Here is a 26,178-nt window from a genome sequence, read left to right as displayed (position 1 = left end):
CTTGTTTGGGGGTTTAGGTGAGTAAAAACTAAATAAATAAAAAAATAAAGGTTTGCACTAGATTCTTAGTTAAAAGTCATGCAAATTTTATTGTTAAAATATATACATTTTATAAGAGAAATAAAACAATAAAATATACAAAAATAATGATTATAGTTTCATATCAATAAAAAGAAAGCTTATGAAATCAGTTGAATCGTGATAGGAATATTGTGATAGGATTGAACATGACAAACGGAATGAAGAAAGTAACAGCTTTGCATCTACAGTAATATAGAAAGTTATATCTTTTAAGTATATTTTAAAGGACAAAATGAAAAGAAAGACAGCTTATAAAAGATCGGTTGAATGATGAAAACTATTATGAGAGGAAAAAATAGAGACTGGCGGTGTTTTAGAAGATGACATGAGAATTGAAAAGAAAAAATACACCTGATATTACGAGCGTCGTTCCAAAAGTAAAACCTCCTATTTTTTTAACTCGAAAACGGGAGTGATACCATTAAAACAGGAGATTTTTGTGTTTCAGATTTTATTTTTCTACATATTCATCACTATTCTCAATGCACTTTTACCAGTGATTACAATGGCTGTGCACGGGCGTCTGGAGCCCACTTTCCCACTTTCTCATACGAGAGTCGTTACAAACCTTCTATTTTTTAACTCGAAGAGCTACGAAGACGCAAGTGGTGCTATTAAATCGGGTAACCTTTTTTGTTTCAATCAAGAACATTGAATCGTACAAATCCGTATTCTACATCGCCGAGAAAGAATCCATTGTTGAGTCCTGGACATGTGAAAGATGGTTTATTTATAAATATCAATATGAATTGAATGACTTCTGGAACAAAGTTATTTGGTCAGATGAAACAAAAATGGAGAGAAAAAGGGCACAGAATTTAAACCATCTAATACCATTTCCACTGTGATAAGAATGGAGTTTGAGGAATGGAAATTATAGAAGGGAAAACGAATGCAGCAAAATATACGAAGATTTTATTAACACATCTGTTCAAGAATGCAGCAGATTTAGGATTGGACCGTTACTTTATCTTCCAAAAAGAGGATGATTCCAAGTACAAGGCTAAAATAACTATGAAATAGTTTAAGGATAACGGGATTGGTGTTCTACAGTGACCTAGCCAGTCACCCAATCTAATTCCATCGAAAATCTGTAAAAAAAAAAAACTTTGAAGTTAAAGGTGCATGAAATAGATTCAAAGAATATCAAGGAATTGAAGAAAGTTTGCAAAGAAAATGGCTGGAACTACCAGCAAGTGCTTGTAAGAAACTAATTGGCAGTTATGGAAAGGGTTTGGAGGCTGTAAAGCAGAACAGAGATATAGATATAAGGCAGAACAGAGGATATATAACTCAATATTAATAAATGTATCAAATGCATTTGCATATGGGTAATTTGATTTTTTTGTTAATAAATATTTGTTAACTAAATATATATATTAATATTTCCATTTTATTTTTAGATGGATTATATCTGTTCAAAGGTTAAGTGTAATTTCATTCCAATTAACTTGATATTTATTGAGAAATACGAAAAAACTCAATGTATCAAATACTTTTGCTACCCACTGTGTGTAGATCTAAATACTTTTGCTACCACGGTATATATATATATATATATATATATATATATATATATATATATATATATATATATATATATATATATATACATACAGGGTGGTCAAAAAGTCAGGTAACATGTTAAAGGTAGAAAAAACAATATGATCCATTATAATCTCTGTTCGTTTAATATTATTTGTTTAAATATTTGAGTGTAATATATAAACTTTAATTTTAAATCTAGGTTTAATATATATATATATATATATATATATATATATATATATATATATATATATATATATACGTGTATTGCTAATATCGTTTTTCTTTAAAATGTTACCTGACTTTTTGACCACCCTGTATGTATATATATATATATGTTTAAAGAAAAAAAAATAGAAAAAACCGAATGAAATTATTAAAAAATCAACGTTTCGTCCCTGTTTCAGAGGACATCTTCAGGATAATTGAAATAAAAATGTGATAAAAGAAATTTTTATTTCAATTATCCTGAAGATGTCCTCTGAAACAGGGACGAAACGTTGATTTTTTAATAATTTCATTCGGTTTTTTCTATTTTTTTTTTCTTTAAACATAACGTCAACCACCGCTGGTATATTTTTTCATTCCTTATACATATATATATATATATATATATATATATATATATATATATATATATATATATATATATATCGGTCGAAATGATATGCTTTTGAAAGAAACATTCTTGTTTTGATCCAAAAGACATTTTGTATTCCTACACGTCAACACATGCAGAAAAGATATAAACATTTATATATTTTTCGTATAGATTTTTATTCATACATATCTATATATATCTATATATATATATATATATATATATATATATATATATATATATATATGTATATATTATACAGAAGGTAGCAAATAAGCATAATCAGATATACAATATCATCACCATCATCATCATCTTAAGTATTTTTCATTTGCTTTTTATTTGAGTGCCTTGTCTCTTAACAAGGGCAAATTCAACAGACGGTTGCTTCTAAGTGGAGAATCTTACTTGCTCAAATGCGATACTTTAGATTGGGAACAAATATTAACCGTATAATTCTGTCGCTACTCGCTCACAAACGAAGGTGCCCGACGCGATATGCAATAAACCCAACCATTACTAAAGTAGAGTTATAATCATTAGAGAAACATTTGAGATTGACTTTCTTAATAAGATCAAAGCGTGGTATCGGTATATAGATATATTTATATTCATGAACAATAAAAAAAAATTTAGCCATATCGGAAAATCTTCAGTAAGACGGACCCTGGAGTAAATGTGGTATTATGGTAATTGATTATTCTTGTTAAGAGTAGGATAGACATTTTCAGTAATTGTATCCAATGATGACGAACGACACCCATTTTACCCACACTTTTGAATTGCCTTGTGCCTAATTTGTTTAATCTAAGTTTTTATATTTGGTGCAAATAAACATTTCAAAATGTAGTATCTGTTCAGATAATGCTCTTAAACTTTTGTTATTCGATTAGTGAAAGAGAGATCCTTCCAGACTGAAGCAATTTTAAATTTTCTTCCAATTTAGTGCCCTTTTCAGGGGTTTATTTCCCCCACATCAAAAATTAACAATATTCTCGTAGGAAGACAAGTAAATTGCAGCATATGAGATTCGTAAGACATCTTGTAACAAAGAACATTATTAAACTGCGATGATTCAACCTGTTTAATATTTCAAATTAAAGTGTAACATCTTCCTTAGACAAAAGGAAAATCCAGGTTGTCCTTGATAGATGTAAATGCAAATAGCATAATATTAATGCAGGAGTGTCTCGTGGGCCGATCCTTGGATCTTTATTATTCCTAATATTTATAAACAACCTCCCTGATAACATTGTGTCTGAGATGGGTATATTTGCTGGTGTTACAATCCTCTAATAAAGGCATGAGGGAAAAACGAGTATACATATATCTAAACGAATAGCAGAATTCTTTACAAAATAACCGCTAATTCGTAGTGAAATAGAGCCGTAAATAGTTGGTAACATTTAATGTTATTAAGACTAAGCTTCTTTCCTTTAATAATTACAAGAAGTTTTCTCAACCACGGGTAGCTAATAACACTTTATCTAAGAGCTCTTTCTTAAAACTCCTCAGCTCAACATTCACAGGCAACATGAATTGAAACAAATAAACAGAAGGCATTGCAAAATCTCCTGCAAAGAAGGTGGGTTCCATCTATCAACCTACTTGAAAATTACTCACACCTGAGAGTATCCTGTATCTCCATAAAGCGACCATTCACCAATGCTTGAAGTATTTTGCCACATCTGGAATGTAATATCCACCATTAGTCTCTCCTTATTGGACAAGGTTAAAAAATAAATAAAAGTCTTTAATCTAATAGGACCTGCTCTGTTCACTAAGTTCCACTCTCTGTCCCATCGCCGCAGTGTTGCCTCTCTGTTCCTGTTTTGCAAGTATTTTAATAAAATATTATTTGATAAACTCATAGTACTTGTACCTCCTTCGACGTACATAACCCCACCAAATCCGCTCCCTAACAAAATCCCACCATTTCACTGTATATATCCCTATATGCTGAAAAGCTTATTCACTCGGACTGCTAGATATTGGAATTCCCTCCCTGTTGCCTGCTCCTCTGACTGTACTGGCATGCAGAAGTTTAAATGTAATGTAAACTGATATATCGCTCATCTTCTTGCATAGTGTTCCCTCTTAGTTAAGTCTCAGTAGCCCCTTATGTCCAAGTGGCAATATGCCTTGGGGTGAAACGTATGTAAATTAAAAAGTGCTATTTTTTCATACACTTAAGCGTAATAAACTGACGCAAATGGTACGTGTAATTTAAGCGTGACAGATTGGCCGACAAACGGAGCTTTTTTTTAAAGATACATCGGCCTATCTAGAATAAGTTACGTCTATTCAAACTGCGCCTTTAACGATAGAAATGCTATTTCATTTTTAAACGTGATCAATAGACAAAGCATTCGTACATAAATAAGAATTATTTAAAAAAATATAGCCACTAGGAAGAAGCACTCATACGTAACACCTACTCACATGAAGACAGAAAATCGAGGAGGGGTGAGCGGAACGGATAAACACATGACGCCATTGATGCGTACAGACAGGGCGGGAAGTGAGAGTTTTTACATGTGTTGATATATATATATATATATATATATATATATATATATATATATATATATATATATATATATATATATATATATACAGTATTGGGAAAGTATTATTTTGTCATATTATTGAAAAGATAAGTATATAAATTTTCATGACCTCGGGCTGCTCAAGTGCGATGTCACGTACGCACATTGACCAACGTGATCATTGCAGTTCGTCTATAAACATATTTAAACAAAATTATACTGACACATATATAAATGAGAGAGAGAGGGAGAGGGGAGAGAAAGAGAGAGGGAGAGAAAAAGACAGAGAGGAGAAGGAAACCAGTGAGGAAGGAAAATCCTGTTTCGGCTGCACGAATCACTTTTCATCTGTTGTCGCTACTATTGAAAAATAATTCACTTGATATTTTCATTATAATTATCATTTCGAGTTTTGCTGCTTTTGTTGATCTTTTTTTACGGTTTATCAACACTTTTGCCTTTATTTATTTTCGAATCATAATAATTGCAAACGATGTATGGTTAATTGAACACAAGTTGCTATTTTACATATAGGAAGGAGTCTCATATTTTTGCCTAACGCATCAATGATAATTCAAACAGTTTAAATCCAATATCATTTGAATTTGGGACAGTCGATCCCAAAGGCGCGACAGTATTAATTAGGTCAAGTTAACTGCAGTAGTTTCAACCCTAACCCTAACCCTAAGCCTATGTTGCTTGCATTAATAAAATCGTATCATATTTGTACCAAAATAATTCTTTCGTAAGAATCTAAACAAAAGAGAGCAAGTAGTCAAGCTTTAGTGGGAAAAATAACCACTTTTGTACATTTACTAGCAGGGAGATCCGACGTTGCCCAGGATTAAACGAGGATCAACGAATGCCCCACACTTCCAATACGTTTATTATCATCGAAATCGGTGAAAGCACTCATTTTTCAATCAAATCGATAGATTGCCTGCTTTAATCTTGAACCTTAAGCGATGCACCGGGAGGAAGCTTCACATGTCTCCTCGCAGTGACTTAAGCCCCAATATATTGTAGTGTGCATTGCACTGGAGAGAAACTACTGTTGATTTTATAAAGTTATTTTTAGATAATGGCTTGAATTAAAGTTTAAAATGCAAAAGTCATGTATCATGGTTCAGTTATGCTTTAAACATAAACATCCATTTCGAATACGCCCCTGTCTTATCAAAGAACCTACCATTCATTTTACACGCCGGCCTTTCTGCTTGTGCGGCGATAAAACTTCTCAAATGCATGTGTGATGTTAAAATGATGTTAACTTTGGCCAAATCGAACTGTTCTTTCTTGTTGGATTTTTTTTTTCGATTATTGATTTTCGATATTCATCGAAAGCTTTCTGATACAGAACTTATATGAGAAGACCCCCAGACACACAAAGTACATATGTATGAAATTTAAAAAAGATCGAATCAGTCGTTTTGGAGTTTATAAGAAACGAATGCACACACACACATACATACACACAAAGTGTCTTTTATATATAAGTCGAGATATGTTTTGGATGATCACATTTTGATACTTTCGTCACCCAACAGAGAACTGACTCGAAATACAAAAGCAAATTCGGTTTCTTCTTTTATTTATACCTATGATCGGACCATACAACAGCTGGATTTCTCGAGCTTTGCCAAGATAAATATTTCGACAATACAGCGACACCAATTCTAATACAACAGCAGAACATCTTGTCGACATGTGTTATGCATACAAGAGTAGCGGCCCTTTATAGTGTAAAATGAGAGTGTCATAAGTGTTGTCTTTCGTAACCAAACATACTTTAACATGCGTCCATTCAGTGTGTACGATATTTTAAATTTAGGCGCGATAAATCAATGAATTCATTATTCTACAATTCAACGTGTATGTGTCCTTTAATTTATCAGGAAATTTACAGGAGCTCATCTAGCAACCAAATAAAAATTTCTGCTTAACAGAATTAATTCTAATTCCAAATTCAAACATTTTTCGTTATCTAATTGTATTGCATCGTACACGAGTTGTCGCCCTTTACATAGTCTACATATTGGATTGAATTGGTCTTAAACTGATGCGTATTAGCGACATCACTTCTAATTCAACAAAGAAACGCCGCCGAATTGTTAACTTGTGGTCCATCTAAACCGAAGTTGTCCCCCTTTAATATTTTTAGAAAATAGAAGAGTTGAAATGAAATTATAATGGCCTTCCGTAACTTAAATCGCTCACCGGGTATAAACAAGGCATCTGTTATAATGTAACGGTTGATCAGTTTATGTGAGGAACGTCGATACAATTTGTACGAAATAATAATTGAAAACTTTCCTGTATATGTATTTGCACTGAAAATTCTATTAGATTTTCGTAAGAGTGAAAGTTATGCTAACTTATTTTTCGCTTTGCAGAGCTTAGAATACGCGCCCTGCTGTCTTATTTTCGGTAAAGACGTTGCCTAACAGTCTACAACTAGTTGAAACCATGACGGAGATACATGGGTCTCCAACAACAAATTAATTTTATAAAATCTGCATATGATTTTTATTTAGGTGGACGAAAGGTTAATTGGTCACAAAAGAAGAGGAATACGCGAATAAACGAGAATTAAGGGAAGGTTAATAATGCTTTCTATTATCTATGGAAATATTATCTCAATAATAGAAACTCACTTTGTACCTTCAACTTTATTCGCACCTACTAAAACCTGCCCATATATCTATTTACCAAATTACACATGACTCAAAACTTACTGTTTTATCCGTACTATATTGCACTCGCATCTGAAGCCCTGCTGACATCTAAAATATAGTTTGGGCACAACTCGTAGTTCAATTCTTAACACCTACTCACACTTTAATGTTATCCTAGACCCAAGCTAACATGAATAAATAATATATATATATATATATATATATATATATATATATATATATATATATATAAAGGGAAAGCCTCAAACCACATTATCTCCTAACAAGCCTTCTTACAATTATAGTTGCTTACACTGCATGAGCTCTACTCAACCCCTTTATCCAGTAACAATGAAATAACTATGTCCCTAATTCACTTTGAGGAGTGTAACTATTTAGCAGATATATAACCTCTACAAACTAACTATTCAGCAGATATATAACCTCTACAAACTAACCCAGTAACATTAACTAACCACGCGGGGTCGCAGAAATACCTGGATTAGAACCCAGGCGCGGAGCAAATCCTCTTAGTGGTAACGGACCCAGTAGATCTTTCCAGATCATCCGTCTAGGAGAAGGAAAACTCTGAAACTAAACCAAAGGGGAGGGAGGCCTCTTCCGTCTTGGATAACAACCTTCCTAGAGCTGGTGACTCAAACAAATTACCGGTTTGCAAACCTAAATTGCTTAAGGAGTAGATAGGTTCTGTCTATCGCCCGGCTTCCATACTCCTTCTTTGCCTATTAGTCAGGCGCAGAGATACTATTACAGTGATTCGATAGAAACACCCAGTGGTTGATCTTGTTTCTTGTCTAGGACAATGAACGCCGTCTCCCCACTCCCGACACACCCCACCCCTAAAGATGAGCACTTGAAAGTGCTTGAGTACCATATATGCCTGAGCAATTAGATTGGGTTGACCTTCCTCTGATGGGTTGAGGATACCGGATTGACAGTTACTGGCTACTGTTTCCGACTGGTAGTACAGGAGCCCTAACTCTTTGGTAGCGCTTAGAGCGGCTGCTCCATCAACAGTTGTATAATATCGGGATGTTTGCAGTGCGATGTCGCGCATGGAAAGGATCCCTGCACTCATCCCCGGCGGGCTTTCCTGAGGCCACAGTCCTAGTTGAAGGAGGGTCAGCTGATGGTCTACTTGTGATGCATGTGTGATACTCTGCATAACCTCCTGTTCGGATCCCCCTAACCTAACTGAAACTCGTTAAAAAATATGATGACAGTACAATCTAAAAATAAGCTTAAACCAGGCTTGGGGTCAAACAAATCCAACTTGCCTCCTCCCTTGAGGCTTGCATTCACAAATATGGCTTAGAACTAATTTAGCTGATGTTGAAGCATTTCTCCTAATAAATACCCCGGATATCTTAGCACTAAGTGAGACTAACCTACACTCCTCCATCCCCTCTAACTACTTTAACATGCCTGGATATCTCCCACTCTGCCGTAAGGAGTCTGACAGACATATGCACGGACTTGGAGTTTACATTCGTAATACCCTTCCCTTGACTAGAGAAACAAACCTAGAAACGGATGATCAAGCCTTTATGTGCTTTAGACTAATCATGCAACACAACATTAGCTACTTTTACTTTCTCTACCGCTCTCCCTCGATCCAAGACTGCACCATAATAAACAAAGTATCTGACAGCATAGACACAGCATTCTCCTTCGACACTAGCGCCCAAGTACATGTATTTGGTGACTTTAATGTCCATCACAAAAACTGGCTTGGATTCTCTACTTACACAGATGCAGTGGGCATCGCAACTAATAGCTTCTCTAAATCTCACTCCCTATCATAAATTGTTACTTTTCCAACCCGTTTCCCTGATCAGGAAGAACAACACGCGTCACTTTTAGATCTGTTTTTCACCACAGTTCCTGATGATTGTATAACGAAAGCCGACAGTCCACTTGGGAACGCTGATCATGCAGTGATAATGGTTGAAATCGCCCTAAACTCTAGACCCAAAACTGAAGAGTCAGTGCTCAAAACAACGAGATATTATAAAAGGCTGACTGGGAAGCCATCAGAGATCTTATCAGAGACGCCCTATGGGGAAATATTTTTCTTCCTGCTGAACAGTGTGCAAACGAGACCAGTGAATGGTTCAAAACTGCAATCGAAGCGCATGTTCCCATGCGGAAATTCTATATCAAGACCCAATCTCCCCAATCGTTTACTTCGACTTGCGCAACTGCCATTGCTCAAAGGCAGCATGCACTCCGCAGGTTTAACCGACATAAGTCCAGTTCAAACAGACAGAAGTACATAGAAGCTAGAAGTAACGTTAAGAAAGAAATAGCGACAGCTAAGAGGGAATTTACGGAAACCACTAAAAAACGCATCGAAGCACAAAAACTAGGAACTCGTGACTTCTGGAAAATCTACAACAGTGTAGTAAATAATGGGCAATCAACAATTCCCCCACTAACCAACAATCACGAGGTTGTTTGCTCAGCAACCGAAAAGGCTAACATGCTTGCCAGTCGGTTTGCCTCAAACTCCACACTGGACCCTTCCAACCACACCCTACCTCAATTTCCTATGCGGACAGACGCCACGCTAGACGATCTGAAAATCACCCCTGCTCAGGTGCATGCTATCATAAAAACCTTGACACTTCAAAAACATGTGGACCCGATCTCATCCCAGCTGTGCTATTAAAAAAGTACTCAGTCGAAGTAGCTTCAGTTCTCTCCAAACTCTACAACAAATGCCTTAATGAATCTTGCTTTCCGGACTGTTGGAAAACTGCTTCTGTGGTACCAGTAATCAAGAATTCTGGCGAAAGAACTGACCCATTAAATTATCGCCCTATTAGCCTCCTCCCACTTTTTGCCAAAATATTTGAGACCTTAATTAACCATGCTCTAGTCCAGCACCTTACAGATGCTAAACTTCTGACCGACCAATAATATGGATTTAGACAAGCCCATTCCACAGCAGACATCCTCACTGTAATCTCTGAACGCATATACCATTCACTGGACAAAGCGGGGGAAGGCAGAGCGGTAGCTCTAGATATATCTAAGGCTTTTGACAGGGTATGGCATGAGGGTTCCCTCAGGAAGATTAGATCATGCGGTATCACTGGTAGAATACTTAACATAATTAAATCCTTCTTAGATAAGAGAATCCAGGTTGTCCTCGACGGTCGTACATCTAAACAATATGATATAAATGCGGGAGTGCCCCAGGGGTCTATCCTTGGACCTCTACTGTTCCTGATATTCATAAATGACCTCCCCGACAAAATTGCCTCTGAGATGGGTATATATGCTGATGACACCACACTCTATAGCAGGCACGACAGGAAAACAAATGAACATATATCTAAAGTAATGGCAGAAACACTAGAGGATGACCTCCAATCAGTAGTGGAATGGGGACAAAAATGGATGGTCACGTTCAATGCCGCCAAGACTAAACTGGTTTAATTCAATGATTACAAGAAACCTTCTCTACCACCTATAGCAATGGCCAACGACTCATTACCTGAGAGTACGTCTTTCAAGCTCCTTGGCCTAACGTTCACAGGAAACATGAGTTGGAACAATTACATCGAGGGCATTGCCAGGGCCGCTGCAAGGAAGGTGGGCTCTCTCTACCGTGCTAGAAAACTACTAACACCCGAAAGTATCCTGTACCTCTATAAGGCAACCATTCGCCCATGTATGGAGTATTGCTGTCATATTTTGGCTGGTGCATCGGCCACTAGTCTCTCGCTCCTTGACAGGGTTCAAAAGAGAGTCGCAAATCTGATAGGCCCTAAACTGGCATCTAAGCTTCGAAGCGTTGCATCCCTCTGCCTGTTCTACACGTATTTTAATGGTGAATGCTCTGATTAACTGCAAGCACTTGTGCCCCCACGACGTAGACACCCTCGACAGACCCGACAAGCTGCATAATCCAACACCCACACTGTAGAGATCCCTAGATGTAAAAGATCTTTCTACTCTGTTAGTTTCTTCCCCAGAACCGGTAGACTTTTGAATTCCATTCCAGGTCACTGCTTCCCCAACTGTACTGACATGCAGAAGTTCAAGCGCAACGTGAACCAACATCTTGCTGCCCAAATCCCTACATAGTACCCCAGTAGTTGCTTCCCCTGATAGTAGCCCCCTACACTAAAGTTGCAATTTGCCTTGTTTGGGGTGAAAATGTAATTAAAAAAATAAAAAAATAAAAAAAGGTTGATCTTCAAGTGGGATATTCCGTTTACTATAAACTACCGGCAAGGGAAAGCCAGATATATCGAAGGTGGGTTTCGTTCTATTGGATTGTAGAGTGGATCGGTTGAATATCGTTTGTAATCTGGAACTAATTTTCAAGAAAAAATCAAGCGGGTGCAGACTGATTAAGAGGAGTCCTATTAACCAGCTACGAGGAAAAGATTCGATGAAAAGTAGACGATCAGAAGAAGAAAAGGAAAAGGTGATGTTTGCAAAAACGAAGGGATTCTCAAATATATTGACTGAAATTATTTACAAAAAAAGGAACATGAATAATAATATATGGTTTTATGCTGAGTGAAAAATGGCGTAGGGTTCATCATTCAGTCTTGGATAATGCAAGGTCTTCTTGCTAGTAATTGTATAAAAGGAATCATTTACATTTTTATTTGAATGATTTAATAAATAGTAGTAGTCTCTGCTTTTATTGAAGTTAAACGAATAATTCGAAACAAAAAAGAATTCATGCAACAGCGAATGGTTTCTAATGAGTTTAGTGTGACACAGTCGAGTGCTAGGAGGGTAAGAAAAAAAGGCAAGTATTAATGACAAAAGAAAAAGAAATCGGGTTATCGAGTACAAAAAGAACAATAGACAATTTATAAGAAATTGTTCTTAACACAGATAAGAGAAATGAAGGTAGGGTTTAAATAGGGTGCGACGAATGGCGATAACAAAAGGACTGAACAATGAACTAAGGATCGAATAATAGGAACGAAATTTGACGGGAGGGTCAGTCGGACGCTTCGTCATATAAGAACTGAACGCCGAGCTTGATAATTGGGTTTTGAATACTACCGAGAGCAGTTGGTTGCTTGGAGGTTCTTTGAAGGAGATGGGAGATGAACTGACGGCAATAGACGCACACACCCTCGACAGTAGATGTAAATGTGAACGTCAGCATGTAGAGGGAAGTTTCACACACACAATTTCCAACCGATATGTGTGTGTGTGTGTGTGTGTGTGTGTGTGTGTGTGTGTGTGTGTGTGTGTGTGTGTGTGTGTGTGTGTGTGTGAAGCAACGGCGTTTGTGTTTTTCCTGTGTTTATTTTATTTGATACTTGTGGACCGACGTGCGTCCTCATCGACAGCCGCCAGTGAGAAAATGATGATATGGCCAGAACTAGAAGATGAAGATGAAGGAGAAAGCCACAGCACACAGCGTTTGAGGCAAACGACTTGACGGTGGAGCCACGTGGAGTCACATTAGAACTTTATTATTATTTTTTTATTTTATTTATTTAATGCGTAATTTTTAAAGGAAGTGGGGAAGTTACAAAAATTCACGGAGCTCACTGATGAGGGGTTGAGTGAAATGAGGCGTTAGAATGTGATATCTTTCAGTTCCAGAAAAACATATGAAGACGATTTTTCTTGTGCATCAATTGAGGTGAAACTATGTTTTGGAGGAACTGTACTGCAAGAGTAAAAAAAACTGTTAAAATTAGGATAGGCATCGCTGATGCGTGGGAGACGGCTCATATCCAAGTTACTGGTTACGTCATGCGAGTAGATCCTTCATGACTATTTAGTGTGGTACTAAGTAACATTTTGGGAGGGGGTGGTTTAAGTTACAGTTATTCAGTTTCAGTTTTCTTGATTCCAAATGGCGTTTCTTTGTGTTTCACTTCTGCTACAGTTTTTATATATCCGCGTCTGTATCTCATGTGTATTAGTCTTCGCATTCAAGAGTTTTCTTTAGAATACCAATCTTTTTTTCATTATTGTTATCCACAGTATCTGCTCAATCATTCCTCTGATTACAATCTCTCCCGTTCTTTTTTATAATTTTGCACGATTGTTCCCAGTGCTCCTACTGTTATTGGTATTATCTTGACTTTCTTCATCTTCCATATTCCTTTTAGCTCTCTGACCAGCTCTGTGTATTTGTTTCACTTTTCCGTCTCCTCGATATTAACTGTGTGCTCTGCTGGACGGGAAATCTACGATCTGGCGGGACTTTTCCTTCTTTTTAATTATTATGACATACTGCCTTCTTGCTTGGACGGGTTTCTGTTTCTGGGCACGTCCATGTTCCATAGGAGTCTGTGATTTTTTTTTTTTTTCAATATTGTTGTCGGTTTATGTTTGTACTATTTGTCTTGCTGTTCAAGATGCAGTTTTTGCATAATTCTCAGTGTACAGCCTTCCCAACATGAGTGTGTCATGACGATATGGATTAAGCTGTATAATACTACTACCGCCACCATCAATGCCACCACTAAAACAATCATAAAATAATTATAATATATATACATACACACACACACGCGCGCGCCCATTTGGAAACTGATATATGAAAAAAATTTACCGAATTGATATAATTTGCCGGATATCCAATCAAACTAAAGAAAAACTTCAAAAATATGTATATATATATATATATATATATAACATGGGGAAGGGAGGGTGTTTTGTACCTATTCTGTACTTTAACCTTACAATTGAATAAAACATATAAAACTTTAATTAAACGCGGAAATACAATTTAAAAAATAGCGCGGATCACTCTCTGCATTAGCACAAAAAAAAATCCCATATGTTAAAAATTTAAATTAATTCATGTACTTACCAATTTTTAAATTTTAAATACCTTTATTTATGTTAAGGCGTTTCACTCATGAAACATTACGTTTTAATTGTTTAGTTTCTTTTCTTTTTTTGTTTACATAAAAAAGTTTGTTTTAACTTTTTCTAAACTGTTTCATTTTTACGACATGCCTCAACGTATTATAAACACCCTAACCTCCTCATGTTAAAAAAAAACACGCCCTTCCATAAACATCGAAAGCCGTTCTTAATATGGGGAGATTGGGGGGTGTTCATTCCAAAAGCCGTTTTAACATATGGAAGTTAGGGTGTTTATAATATGCTGGGGCGAGTCGTAAAATTAACGAAGTTGCTATCTATTATTTATTGTAAAAATTGCTTGAGATTTATTTATTTGACAAAAAAAATTACAATTTGGTACTCCTTGGGCGTTGAGTTCCATGGCGACCAGCAGAAAAAAATAATAGTCGCTCTCTTAGTCCCCACCTCACCCCGCACGTAACATCTTTTATTTACTGACGTTGCCGTAACTAAACGATTATTTGTCACATTTACAAACATTTATTTATTTATTTATTTTGAAAAAAAGTTTTACTTTGTATGAATATTAAAAGAAAAATGGGTACTCATGCAGAGAGTGATCCGTGCTGAAATAATAACGTTATTATTTAAAAAGCCATTCTTAACATGGGGAGGGGAGGGTGTTTTGTACCTATTATGTACTTTAACCTTGCAATTGAATAAAAAAAAACATAAAGTTTTAATTAAACGTGGAAATGCGATTTAAAAAAATAGCGCGGGTCACTCTCTGTATTAGCACCGAAAAATGTTACTAAACATTTATTATTATCACTTTTACAAACATTTGATTTTAAATTTCTTTTTAAATGACGACTTTTTTTTTTAATAGTATTTGCGGATGGGTATGTTGACAATCCCCCCCCCAATGGTGTTTATTCCGAAATCCGTTGTTAACATCGAGATGTTGAGGGTGTTTATTCTGAAAGTCGTTCTTAACATTTGTGGAGGTGGACCTAATGTAAAAAAAAAAATAAATAAATAAACTAAATCATTTACTGATAACTTCTCACTTTTACAAATATTTTTTAATTTACGTGCGCGGATGAACAAATTGTTGAATAGTGCGAAAACAAAACGTTTTTGTAATAAACTTCGGAATAGTTTTTTGGGTAAATATTTACATTTAGGTCCACCTCCACAATTTTCTTTTTTAAATGACGACTTTTATTAATGAATAAATTTACTTCTTCGCAACTTTCATTGATAAATAAATCTACTTCTCTGCAACGGGCACTGAACCCCTCCCCTTTTTTAATAGTATTTTCGGGTGGGTATGCTGACAACAAATATCAGTTAAATTTTGCAAATAGCCCCCCCCCCCTCCAAAAGTGGTGTTTATTCCGGAAGCTGTTCTTAAGATGAGGATGTTGGGGTGATTATAAGGCGGACCTAATCTAAAAATAAAACAAAAAAATAAGACAAGTTTTTTAAATGATTAAAATAATTTCTCACTTTTACAAACATTTTTACATGCGCACATAAGCAACTATTTTTTTATTAACTTTTTTTTTACTTTTTTATCTAAAAATTATTAAATTTCAATGAATCGAATAATAAATCATTTATCATTAATATGTGTTTTTGGTTTTGTGTTGAATGAAACTTTTTTTTTCATTACAACAATAATGAACCAATTTAAATCTTCCGGCATGCGTTTAAGGGTTACGAAATTATCAATAAATCGTTTAGTTACTAAGCCAAACTCAATAAATAAAAAAAATGTTACGTGCGCATGCATTAGCCTTGACTGGGGGGGGTATAAGGGAGCGACCATTAAATAATTATGCTGGTCGCCATGGAACTCAACGCCCAAGGAGTACATAAAGTGGCACTTATGCACTTATATTATCGTGCTATTTTTTTTAAATAGTATTTTCAAGTTAAATTCAAATTTTACAAAATCTTTTTCTTTTATTAATTTGTTAGGTGAAAGTACAGATAACCCGGTCGGTTTCTAATGCGTGGAAAATCTAGCCCCCCCCCCTCAAAAAAAGGGTTACTCTGGATAGTAACAAAAAATTAAAATTGCCTCAGTCTCGAAAGATTTCTTCTCTACTGAACGAGGAAAAAAACGGTGAAGTGTAGTTCATCTGTTTCTCTCCCCCTCTCTCTTCCTCTCTTAATATATCTCTCTATCCATCTTTCCCTTTCCCTCTCTCAATCTATCTTTCTCTCTATATCACCCTCTCCATCTCTCTTTGAGCCCCTTTCTCTCTCTCTAACTCCCTCTATCTCTCCCCTTTCCTCTGTCTCATCCCTCTCTGTTTCTAACTCTCCCCCTCTCTCTGTTTATCTATCAATCCCTTTATCTCTCTATCTCCTTCTCTTTCTCTATTTTCATCTCACTTTCTCTTTTCTATCTATATATCTTCCTCTCTATCTGTCCATCTCTAATCCCTCATCCTATTTTAGTCTCCTAAATTAATTACAGTGAATAAGGCATTGTCAAAACATCGATAAATCCTATTTTAGTCACCTAATTTACTGACTGTGAGAATAGAAGTTATTTGGAAATTACTGCTACCTTGAACAGCACCAGAAGTAACTGGTAAAACCTTTCCAATTAAATTGATTTTGGCAGCCATTTGGTAACAAAATGACATAGCCTTAGCCCTTGCTGCATGAGGAATACCTGCGACCTTGCTGCCAAGTAGAAGAATTATTTATTCTACTTTAAAACATTCAATTTTTCAAAAATCTCATGTTCGACATCTCCAAAATATCCAATATGGGGAAAAATATTGCAGAAATGCAAACTTATTGTTTAGGATGAATGCACAATGGTACTCAAAAAATCACTTGAGGCTCTTGGTCGGTCCTTGCAAAATTTGCGTGGCAATGTCAAACCATTTGGAAATGCAGTAATATTACTTGCAGAAGATTTCAGACAAATGTTACCTGTTATTCTTCAATCAACATCAGCAGATGAAATAAATGCTTGCCTCAAATACTATACTTTTTTGTTCCATGTGAAGACATTAAAATTAACTCAAAATATGCATATCCAGTTGCAGACTGTTCGATCCGCACAAAAATTTTTGTATCACTTGTGGGAAATTGGGTACGAAAAAGTGCCAGCTGATAAGAGTTAAGGGCAAAATTCTTTGACTTTTAACTTCTGTAATTTCTGTAATTTTATTTCATCAAAAGAGCAGTTAGTTTAAAAGGTTTTTGCAGATATTCAAATTATAAGAATTCCACTTGACTGAGTGAATGAGCTATTCTTGCAGGTCAATAAAAAGACGCCCATGAACTTAACGCTATTATTCAATGCAAAATTCCAAGTGAGGTAGTCAAATACAAATCCATCGACACTGTTGTGAAAGCAGATAAAGTGTTTAATTATCCAACAGCTATATTTGCCAGGGATGCCACCGCATGTATTGCAACTGAAATTTGGTGTACTAATTATCATGGTGTGAAATATAAACCAATCCAAGCTTTGTTTTTTCACATGGACAATTTATGTTACGTATTCAAGAGTTACCAAACCAGAAAGTCTCTATATCAGCTAAGAAAATGGAACAACAAAAACTGTGTACCCATGCAAAATGGAAAATTAAACCTATAAGAAACATGCTTTTTCTCATTTTGGAACTTTTTCCATTGCGCCAACTTGAACCACAGCAACGCGTGGCAGGGTACAGCTAGTATATATATATATATATGTATTTATATAAATATGAATATATATATATATATATATATATATACTGTTTTAACAAAAACAAGACTTCAAAAATGGATTGATAGCAAGAAAAAGTGTATTTCATTGTTAGTTACAATTGTTTCAAGACCATTTGGACAAATTCAAACATTATGCCGTTTGAAAACTTTCACAAGAACAGCCTTTCCTCAGACTTGTTGAATAAAAAACACTTTAACAATAAAACATTATGAAAAACATTTCCTTTATATGGAAAAGAAAACAAGCTAAACTATTTTACTTCAGTCGCATCCTTGCAAATTATTCTTTTAAATATTTATATATCTACCTATTTTCGTATCTCTATTTTTAAAAAAAGCATACGATGTGTCCACTAATTGCCTATAACCATTTAATATGTTTTATGATACTATTCGTTGATTACTTAAATTAGATTTCTAAATTTTTTGATTTAATTTAACTTATTTTTTAAATTTTTTATTTTTATAATCTGACCATATCAACTAAGCTTAATCGTTACGATTCTATGTTAGTTTCGTATCCGGTAATTTGTTTATTTACAAAGTATCGGCTACCTTATTTATGTGATTTAAGAAAAGATTTAGTTTAAACCTTATTTGTTAAAGAAATAAAGTTTAACATTACTTTATACTTATTTCATTCTCATTCTTGATTTAAAATTAAGGATCTCAATCTATTGTTTATTTTTATTTTATATTTCTTTATTTTCTTTTGTTCTCTCCTATTAGGATTAACGATTATCGGATATTTTAGATGTTGAGGGGAGATAACTCCGTAAGTTCGAGATTTTAAAGATTTAGTTGAAATTATATGTTACCAAAATCCTAATAAGTAAAAATTAGTTTTATTATTAGAATATTTATTAATGAGATATGTATTATTATTTTATTTTAAACTTTTCTTTAATCACATAAATAAAGTATGTTCGACTCCTAATAGCAGTCAAGCTACAATACAACAATTGATTTAACGACTTACTGACTAAATAGTTTTCCAACGAATAATAAAAATAAAATAATAAAATTTTTATATATAGGATTGGTGCAAATATAATGTCGTTTTACGATCAACTTCGTCAAAAGCGACATTATTTTTGCACCAACCTAATAGTTTGGAAGATTTAAAATCTTCTAAGAATATATATATATATATATATATATATATATATATATATATATATATATATATATATATATATATATTCAAATATTTTTTAGTCGTTAGAATAAAATAAGTCTAACATGTTGGATGGTAATGTATAGTTAAAATAAACGCAGAAACGTTTCCAGAGGTTTTAAGTCTAATTTAAACAAGTTCTTGTTGAGCTGTTCCTTTATATAATCAAATTTTTCCCCACTATGCTGATAGATAGTTGCTCTTTTGTAAAATAATTATTCTTTTATTTAGATAGTCATCCACATGAAAACAAACTGTGTCGCTGTATCATAGCTGTTTGGTGTGATTAGACAAATAAGTGTCTTAAACCGGGACAGTCGGAACGTATTAAGAGTACGTGAGGTCTAAATGTAAATATTATCAAATGCCTAAGAACTCCAATTGTTTACAGAATGAATAATGCACTATGATTTGAAGATAGTTGGCGATTTCACTCACGAAGAAGGCTAAGCTCAAGAAACAGGGGAACACACACACACACACACACACACACACACACATATATATATATATATATATATATATGTTATTTGTTTTGGTTTTAGCGATATGTTTTGAATGAATTCAATTATTTTACCAAAGCGCATTTTTACCTAAAGGCGAGCTGGGAATAATTTTCCCTTTAACCAATTTGGTACTCCCCCATGTGGAGCGGTATATATATTATTTTTTAAATTTAATTATCCACTGACACATGTTTCGTCGTCTACGACTGATTAGAGTGGCTGAATATAGCGAGATTCGAAATCGGGACCCCACGATTCCTTCTATTTGCAGAGAGAGAGAAAGAGAGAGAGAGAGAGAGAAAGAGAGAGAGAGAGATGTAAAACAGTGGAATGAACTACTCATTGACCCTTCCGTTATGCTCACGTACGCATATTTGCTGACTGACCGGATTACACACATATATCATCTTCCTCAGGTCGGTCGTTCACGTATACGTTATCCGCTGGTGTCGCTATTGCAGCAAAATAATTATCTACTTTCTCTATGATTATTAGGCCTCCTGATAGTATGAATCATCAGTTTAATGCCGTTTTAACCTTTTTTTTTTTTTTTTTGTTAATTGCAATGAATACTGCAAACGATTTCTTCAATATGATTTATTAAACACAATGTGCTATTTTTTTCAGGAACAATAAAACTTCTACTAACTTTAGTAACTAACTTAATAAAATGGACAGTTGGCCGAGACTAATACACGTAAGTGACACCCATCTATAATATAAATCTAAATCATCGGTTTGTGTGTATATGTATGTATGTATGTATGTATGTAAGACTTTCAACACACGCGATCAACACTGACTAAATTGATATCGTTTGAAAGCGCAAGCTCTTGGCCACTAAATATAAAAACATTGGCCAAAAACATTCATTCTTAGACCGTCAACGGGACTGTTTTCTACAAAGAGTGGTCACTTTTTTCGACGATATTTTTGCAAAATCATTCAAGCCGCGTGACATCGACATACGCATAAAACATGTTATTTCGAACACCGGTGACGTCACAAGTCGTGTGGGCGAGACGACTAAACGGTTTCTTTTTTTTCATCTCCTTTTCCTTTTAGCGTTACTAGTCTGTGCCTGGCTACTGCGGCTCATTTTTTTTTGGGGGGGGAGGGGGCTAGCACGGGTACTTAAGGGTATTTATCTTTTATAGGGCTTTAGTTGCTCAATACCCATGGTTTTTTAGGGTTTTCTTTTTTTTGTCTTTTTAGGGTTTTGCTTATAAAATTTTGGTTTCGGTTTCGCTTCTGGCGGATGGTATCTAAACGACGCCCTGCCGCGTTGTCACAATTTTTTTTTTTTAATTCAATTTTCACCCCAAACAAGACACAGTGCCACTTGGAAGTAGGGAGCTATTATCGGGGGCATAATTTGAGGGGGCATTATGCAGGGAGACGAATAGCAAAATGTTTGTTCACATTACACTTGGGCTTCTGCATATCAGTACAGTTGGGAAAACAGAATCCCGGAAGGAAGTTCCAAAGTCTTACAGTTCTGGGGAAGAAACTATTTGAGTAAAAGGCTTTCTTACACCTAGGGATTTCTACTGTAAAGGGGTGGGACTTAGTTGCTTGTCGGGTTTGTCGGAGGTAGTCACGTCGAGGAGGTGCAAGTGCTTGCAGTTCGTCAGAGCATTCACCATTAAAGTATTTGTAGAACAGGCAGAGGGATGCAACATTTCGTCAATGGGACACAGGCTGAAGCCTAGATGACAGTTCCGGACCTATCAGGTTGGCGAATCGCTTTTGAACCCTGTGAGAGACAAGCAGCAGATACACCAGCCCAAATATGATAACAGTGCTGTGATAGAGGGTGGTGTCATCGGCAAATATACCCATCTCCGAAACAATTTTATCAGGGAGGTCATTTATGAATATCAGGAATAATAAAAGTTCAAGGATAGACCACTGGGGTAATCTCGCATTTAAATCATATTGTTTGGATGTACGACCGTCGAAGACAACTTGGATTTTTCTCTTACTTAAGAAGGGTTTAATTACATTTGTATTCTCCCAGTGATACCATATGATCTAATTTTCCTTAGTAGGCCATCGTGTTATACCCTGTCAAAAGCCCTCTATATATCAAGGGCTACCGCTCTACCCTCTCCTGTTTTGTCCAGTAAACGGTATATACGTTCAGAGACTACAGTTAAGATATTTACCTTTTAACTCTCTGGCTAGCTCTGTGTATTTGCTTCGTTTCTCCTTCGTTATACTCACCCTGTGGTCAGCTGGGGCAGCAAAGTCTACTATTTGACAGGATTTTACTTTCTTGTTCATTATTACGACATCTGGTCTTCTTGCTTGGATGGGTTTGTCTGTCTGTATGTCCATGTCCCATAGGATTTTGTAGTTCTCGTTTTCGAGTGCTGTTGCGGGTTTATGCTTGTACCATTTGTTTGTACGCTCAAAATGCAGTCGTTTGCACAATTCCCAGTGCACCGCTCTCCCCACTTGGTCATGCCTGTTTTTGTATTCCTTGTGGGCCAGTTTGCTGCATTCACTTACTATATGGTTTATCGTTCGTCTCTCTGTCCACATAGTCTGCATTTGCTGTTTTCTTGTGTTTTATCGATCCTTACTTTGATATGGTTGGTTCTTATCAAGTTATCTTGTGTTGCAGTTATTACAGATTCAGTTTCTCTGTTTATATGTCCTTTTCGCATCCATGTCCAGGTGTTTTCGTTATTCTATTCTTTTGTCATCCTTATGAATCTTCCGTGGAGTTGTTTCTCTTCCCATGTCTCTTTTCTCGTTTTGTCGTTTGTCTCTCTGTTTTCTGTTTTGTTTTTTCAGTGTCTCTCGCTGCCATAATTATCCGTTCAGTGTTTTACATTATGTATTATTCTAGTCTTTTTTCGTGTCCTTCACACAGTCTTCTATACAGATCAGTCCTCTCCCGCTTTTTTCCTTTTCACGTAGAGTCTGTCAGTATCGTTCTTTGGGTGTAGTGCATTATGCATGGTCATGAGTTTCCTGGTTTTCTGGTCGAGTTGTGTCAGTTCTTCTTTTGTCCATCCTATAAACGGTCCAGAGTATCTTACTAGTGATACTGCCCATGTATTTATATCTTTTATTAGGTTTCTGCTATATAATTAAGTTTCAAGGAGTTTTCTTGTTCCCCTGAGGTATTCCTTTCCAATTTTCTCTTTCATTTCTGTTGCTATGATGGTGTCCGCTTCCAGAATTCCCGAGTATTTATAGTCGTCTTGTTCTCCTAGTGCCCTCATTTCTGTTTGGTTGGGTAGTTCCATGCCTTCTGTCGTTTCCAGTTTTCCCTTTCTTATAACTAGTTGTGCGCACTTTTCCATTCCAAATTCCATTTGGATATCTTAGCTGAAGATTTTGGTAGTGTTGATTAGTGTCTCTAGCTCCTTTTCGGTCCTTGCAAAAAGTTTCAGATCGTCCATATACATCAGGTGGTTCATTTTTTCCTCTGTATTGGAGAACTTGTATCCAGCTTGGCACTTTCTCAGAATACTGTTCAAGGGCATCATGGCTATGATGAATAGTAGTGGTGATGGTGAGTCTCCTTGGAATATGCCTCTTTGTATGTTAATTTCTGTCATGTGTTGTCCATCAGCTGTTAATTCCAGTCTCCATGTTTTCATTGCATTTTCTATTACGTTGGTGATCCCGCTTGGTATTTTATACATTTTTAGACATTCTATTATCCATACATGGGGGATCCTGTCTTACGTTTTTTTGTAGTCGATCCATGCCATGGCTAAATTCTTTCTCCTCCTTTTTACCTCCTGTAGGATCTTTTGATCTATATATAGCAGATCATGTGTTCCTCTTTTTCCTTTTTGGCATCCTTTCTGCTCCTCGGGGATGAGTCCACGGTTATTCACTCTTCCCATATTTTACTTCAGTAGAGTTTTGTTTCTGTCGGATTTAGTTGTTCTGTTTTTGTTTTTCCTCCGTTCACATTTTTGGTAGAATTGGCTTTCAGTAGTTTCAAATGTTCTGTTTTGTTTGCATTGTTCAGATTTATATCTATATCGTCTCAATCCCGCGTTTTTCTTTTATATTTTGATCCAGTTTTTCATATTTCTTGTTTAGCCTCTCCCTGTCAGTTACATTTCCAATGTTCCGTTTTCTCCACATTGTTTTCTTCCTGTTAATCATTTTGGCTTCTTTTTTATGTTTTTGTATGTGGGTTTCTAGTCTTATTTCCCATCCAAGTTTTGTCGGTCAGCTTGTCCCGGGTTGTTTTTCTGATTCGAGTTTCATACTTACCATTTTGGCGCCTGCGTAAATCAGATTGTTTAAGTCTGTGATTGTACTTGTTGGGATATGTGGGAGGAGCTTGTTAACCTTCTCTGTTTCTGTTTTTAGTTTCTTCTGCTCTTGGTTCCTTAACGATGGGAGCTTTGTTTTTTCCTCGTTCATCAGCTGTATTATTTTATTTATTTCATTTGCTTCATTCTCTGTTAGTTCTGTTTCATTGTTCTCGGCTTCCACGTTTGTGGATTCGTTCTTTGTTGGTCCTCGGCCTTTGCTGTTTTTACTTGTGGGCCTTCAACTTATGGTGTTGCTGTACATGCGGTTCCGTTGTGGGATGCTTCTTGTTTAGTTTCATCATTTATTTTTCGCTGTATTTCTGTTAGTTCTAGTTTAGAGAGCCAACCTTTCTTGAATATCAGTCTTGCTTGGTCCGCAATTCTTTGTTCTGTCGTATGGAAGTCACTGGATAGGTCCCATAGTTCTTTCATTCGTTTCCGATAACCTTCTTATCAATATTTAGGATGACTTCTATAGTAGCATTCCATTACGAGTCTATTCTCTTTTGTTGTCCATTTCTTTCTTCGGTTATTTTCCTTTTGATGGTTATCATGGCTGTGCTGTCTTTGTTCGGTATCATTTTGTTCCCTGAAATTAGAGGATATGCTTACCTGTTCAGCGTCCATGTTATTTGAGTTTCTGAAATTAGAAGGTTGGCCAACATTCGCAGAATGACGACCGGGTCCCCCTGCTGGCTACCGAAGGAGCACCTGCCGATCATGACACCCAGATCTTTCTTCTGGGTCCCACGGTTTGGATTATTTGTGATTGACATTTTTCATATTTTGGTGTTTGTGGCAACACCGAGCCCAGAGTTGTTTTACCTGTGGTTCTGCCACAGGGATAGTGTAACGCTCCCATATATACAGGAGGTATTGTGCACTATCACGCATACATATGGGACATAAAAAAAACTGAAAATAAAAATAAAAGAATTTAAGGAAGAGGTTCAAAGGACTTATTAATATTTACTTAGTATAAGTCCGTAGTTGTAATTCGAAATTAGAGATATTTGAAGATAGATTCCTCTCCCATATTTATAAGTGTATTTGTATTGTGGATTCGTCGTAATACTGTCAGGTATAGTTACCGTTTTTCCCCCTTTCCCCTTGAGGGGAGGGATATTTTAGATACATTTGCATTTAACCACTGACTGGAATTAATGTTATCTTTGGCAGAGATTGAGTCAAAATAAAGAATTTTAATAAAACGTGAATTTAGCACAAAAAAATTATTATTATTATTATTATTATTATTATTATTATTACTTACTACTACTACTACTACTACTACTATTATTGATCGTTATTATTATTATTATTATTATTATTATTATTATTTATCATCATTGTTATTATTATTATTTATTATTATTGTTATAAATATTATTATTATTATTATTATTATTTATTTATTTATTTATTTATTCATTTGTTTGTTTAGTTAATTGTTTCTCAGTATAGCAACACTTTTCGGGTTGTTCATTATTATTATTATTATTATTATTATTTTTATTATTTATTTATTTATTTATTCATTTATTTGTTTGTTTGTTTAGTTAATTGTTTCTCAGTATAGCAACACTTTTCGGGATGTTTAATGCCCAGTCCAGTAATTATGAAAAAAAAAGGGGTTTTATGCTTAAAGTTCTTTATATCTCCATATATTTGTTCATTTGTTTACTTTGTTGTTTTGCTTTACAGCATATCAACCCTTTTCGGGTTCAATCATTTTAGCAAAGGTTTTCAGCTTCAAGTTTTCTAAATGTTCAAATATTTATGTTTAGTTTTATTATTTTGGTGATAAAAAAATATTCTTTATTGTTGCCTTTTGTTTTTTGTTGTTGTTGTTTTTTTTGGGGGGGGAGGGGGGCTTTGAAGCACATAAATGAGGAGCTTTTCTACGAGAAGAAAAGTAACATAAATGTTTGGTGCATTTCAAGTCAGGAATCCAGTATCTTCAAACAGTTTGATCTGGTACCACCAGAGGTTCCTTGTGATAAAATAAGATATCGGTATTTATCTGATAAAAGTAATAGACAACAAATGGTAAACTTTTAATGGCAAAACGGATACCCCATTACACTTTTTGGACGACCACACTCAAAATCCTTCCCCATCCAACAAAACGTATCTGACTAGAAAATCAAAAGCTAGATCGCATTCACATC

This window comes from Euprymna scolopes, chromosome 16 (genome assembly GCF_053919585.1).
Source record: "Euprymna scolopes isolate OS-2025 chromosome 16, ASM5391958v1, whole genome shotgun sequence".
In the NCBI taxonomy this organism is placed as follows: Eukaryota; Metazoa; Mollusca; class Cephalopoda; order Sepiida; family Sepiolidae; genus Euprymna; species Euprymna scolopes.
The sequence above is the reverse complement of the archived record's forward strand: the minus strand, read 5'-3'. Positions refer to the sequence as shown.